This window comes from Tinamus guttatus, unplaced genomic scaffold (genome assembly GCF_059628265.1).
Source record: "Tinamus guttatus ecotype Peru unplaced genomic scaffold, ASM5962826v1 Tinamus_guttatus_pri_ptg000451l, whole genome shotgun sequence".
Taxonomy (NCBI): domain Eukaryota; kingdom Metazoa; phylum Chordata; class Aves; order Tinamiformes; family Tinamidae; genus Tinamus; species Tinamus guttatus.
Window position 1 is genome coordinate 3,089,419 of NW_028288985.1, and position 4,255 is coordinate 3,093,673.

Here is a 4,255-nt window from a genome sequence, read left to right on the forward strand (position 1 = left end):
CTTACTATTTTCTGCTTTATTTTGATTCATTTTGAATCACAGCAGTTTTAACTATTTAATTCAACTTGCTTTACAAACCAGATAAAAAGCAGAGATTTCAGAAAACAGTCTTTCTTTCCTGGAGATATTTGTTAATTGATTCCAAAGGGAGAAAAAGTTACAGTGAAAAACACAGAAATGTAAAAGAAAAAAGGGTTATTGAGAAGAATGTCAAGCAAACAATATAAAGTCCAATTTTACCATCCTTGCTCCACTGGAAGAAAACCCTGATGACCATAAAGTTAAGGTTTTCTGTCCTCGGCTCGCTGTGAGCTTCCATCCTGTATGGTTGGGCAGTATCATGAGTTAAAGTGAACCAAATCTAAGCTGTTGTGGCATATAAAAACAGCAAACAAAGGCAGGCAGCTTTTTTTCCCTAACCCCCTGAGATTTATTCTGACAGTTTGCAACTAGATGAAATGGATAATGGAAGTCCCTTGTCACAATAACTCAGTTTAAATGTATTGTCAGATTAATAGACTCGCTTACCCACTCTTCTGGGGAGAAAAACGACTTGTGGTTTTTGAATGATGCCCTGGCTCATAGCATCCAATCAAATTAACTGAATGCTTCAAATTTAGATCCCCAGCAGAAGCTTGGGATTTTATGCCTTGTGTCATAAAAGTGGGTTTATTCCCTTATTTTTAAGGCTGGCCAAGTGATTTCCCGCCGCTGCAGCCACGTCTGCTGGTGTTGTGCAGCAGATGGCTCGGGCGCACGGTTCTTATGGAGAGGGCTCTCGTGGAGCTCTGGAGCCGCAGCCAATTACTCAACCCAAGGAAGGTTTCAGGTAGACTACAGGGTCCGTCTGTCTGTCCCTGGCCTTGGTCAGGTGCTCCCATTCAATGGATGGAGAACCCATCTCAGGAAAGCCTTACTGCCATGTGTTTTGTGCCATGATGGGATCAAAAATACAGGTTACTGTGGTGAGTGATGATTCAGCATTGTGGTTCAGGTGGTTGGCATTACCATCTTTGTGTGTGCCTTGTCAGTCCCTGCGTCTTCACCCGCTTGCTGGGTAGACCTTGTCACTTCTTTATTTGCCTGGAGGCTCCTCAGAGCACGTACTGTTCATGGTTGATTCTTGGTCAAGGTCGCATCCACACAGCCGTGACTCATCTGGAGAGAAGAAACAGGTTTATTAATCATGTCCTGTGCTGAAATGCTGTTTGAGACCGGATTCTTTGTGGCTCCTGTGTATGCAAGTTATTTCAGCTGAGAGAGGAGTATCTTCATCCTTCCCTTGTGGTCTGTGAAGAGCAGCCATGTGCGAGGTGCAGGACAGTGGTCTTACTGCTTTGTCCCCATCTCATTAGGGACCATTTCAGTGTGTTCGTTACCCAAGGATTATGCCCTTGACTAAAATACCAATATTAGTGTGTAAAATAGCTGGGAAACTAGGGATACTTTAAATTGTATTAATGAATTACGGCTCTGCGTAGTTAATAGAGTTATCAGAGAAAGAAGAGAATGAAGAGATTTTGTTTTTTTTTCCAGTATTTGTATACTCCCAGCAATGTCTCTGTTATCGATTAGGCACAACAGAAGCTTTCCTCCCATTCGTTTTAATTTCTGCCTGCTTGGCTGGCTAGGGCTCTTCCAAGCGCAAATTCCCTGCTCGCTTGCGTGCAGCAAGGGAAGTGAGCCGGAGCACACCAAGGACACGCTGTTTGGAGCGGCGGGACAGGGGAGCTTCCGCCGCTCTGCAAAGCCCAGAAGCAGTTCGCTGGGTGTCTGGGCGTTTCCCTGCAGCCTTTTTCTTATTTCTTAGTTCCCTGACATGGTTCAGAGTGACTGTAGCTTTTGGCTATTTAGAAGATACTGGGAGCCGATTGCAGGTTGGGCTTGGTGATGCTTGTACTCCAAGAGGAGAGGAATTGGTGGGACGTGAGTGTGAGCAGGACTGAGCAAGCCCGGCTCAGTATTTTTAGCTGGAAGGAGCTTTGGAATGGAGTAACACATGGAATCTATTTTAGAGGACTTTATTTATATAGGTCTATGTAGGTATGCCTGTACGTATATATATGTGTGCGTGAGTGTTTATATATACATATATATATGTGGCTTGAAATGCAGTTAGGGAGATTCAGTGAGAGGTCTAACATTCGCAGCAGCTGTGAGGGAGCCTCAGTGCAAAGAGTGGTGGGTGTTAAGCGGGGCCAGGCTGTCTGATACTTGATAAACTCGGTCTAAACTCGGTGGGATATGTTTGTTTATAGCCCAATGACCCAGACTCCTTAGGCAGAGGGAGCACAGCACGCTCAGTTGCAGGTTCGCAAAGAGAAATTTGGGAAACTCGGCTGACAAGTGAAGTCAGTGAGTAAAGTGCACATTTTTCCCTTCATTTGAATGTTCAGACACGTTATGTGATTTTTTGATTCATTAAAAGTGATGTGGAGGGACCCTGGAGTGCTGCGAACGCCTCTGCACAGCGCTGCAGGCTTGGCAGCGCCCAGGAAATTCATTTGGGAGAACTTAGAAATTTTGCACCCTGGAAATGGAAATATCTAACCTGCTTGGAGAGAAGTCTTAGAGTGTTTGGGCTTATTGCCGGTTGGACCCATGAGGTTAGGCAGGAGCGTAAAGAATGTGACTCCTTCCGTCAGACTTTGCTGCTATCACAGGTGTCTCTGTCCTGCAAGGTGACGGGAAGTGCAGAATTAGTCCCAGGACACCGAATTCTGTAATTCTGCTGCAGCTTTAGCCTGGGAAGCAGCTTTCTGGAGTGCCCAGGGAGTGGGACATGCTCTGGTCACTCGTGGTTATAGATGGCAAATGTTCAGTGCTGATCGGCAGCAGCTTAGAACCAATTAATTTTATGAATCCTATTTGGAGCTCCCGTCCCTCCTTATATAATCCTCATTTGTTTCAAATGAGCAGAAAATGTGCCCCTGAGACTCTAAACATACCGCTTTATTAAAGTTTAAACAGAAATTGTTACCTATGGAAGCTAAACTTAGCACCAGTGTATGAAATGAGATGAGCAGAGCCTTTCAGTGCACTAAATAACGCATTTTTTTAAGGAGATCTAGAGGAGGTGCTTGCGTGTTTTCATGAGCATCAGCATTAACGATCCTGTGTATTTATTTCTCCAATAAGTGGGAGTAGATTAAAAGTGAAAATGAGGAAGTTAATTGGGTGATTGCATAGTGCTGGCTTTTACCAGCTCGGGTAAGAGTAAGGTGGCTGTGGGTATCGTGAGGAAAGATGGGGCGGCTGTGAGGGTTGGCCATGGTGTAGGGTTAAGACCATGGGGAACTGTTGCTGCTGCTTTTGCCACAGGAAGGATGGTCATCTTAGACAGCGATGGTGGAAAATGCTTGAATCAGGATATTGGTCCAATCTGCCAACTCCAAGATTTCTTCCACAGGTCTGGAAGAAATCCCAGGTCTCCCACCTTGGGAGGATATTCCTATAAAATCTGCTGCATGAGAGGAACAAGTGGGTTTTAGTAATTTAAAGTTTTAACAAGCTGTACTGGAAAATGTTCATCTTTAAATATGCAGTTACAGAGCATGAGGATGAGAGGAAGGCAGCCAGCCCGGTGCGGCACGAGGAGCACTGAGGCTCATTCCTAGTGTTAGCAGGACGCACCTTTCTGAAGTCAATGCAAGTCAATTTTGCCTCCAGGTGATAGATTACGCTGAGATCTCAGCAGAATTCTTCTCCCAAATGTGATGTGAATTGGACATGGACGTTAAAAATTATGATAACCCTGGACTTGGTGCACATTAATTTTCTAGCCCATTTTCTATGCTACTGTGGGAGCAATAAACAGAAATAAAGAAGATTAAAGCTCATCTATGGGCTCTCCAGTGGAGCCTCAGCATACGGAGGAGGAAGTGGAAGGAACCTGTGGTGAGAGAGATAGCGGAGATTTACCCTGTGCCCAAGCTGATGTCCAGAGTGAAAATACTCTCTTTTAAGAATTTTGGAGATCTGTTTTAGTAAGGTGTATTTTAGCCCTTTTCTATACCAATTCAGGGCTGGATGGGCGTAGATGGCAAATTCTCTACCAGCACGAGCAGCTCTCCATACAAAAACTGTTAAGGTAAATTAAGTTGCAGAAGTTAAGTTGAAGATTTCCTTCAAGGAATACTGGAATATTTGTCCATCCCCCTCAATCATATACTGAACAAAGTCGGGGCTCAGGATGAAAAGTACCTGTAAAAAAAAGATCACATGAAAGGCTGGAAATTAGCATTCCAGTACCTCA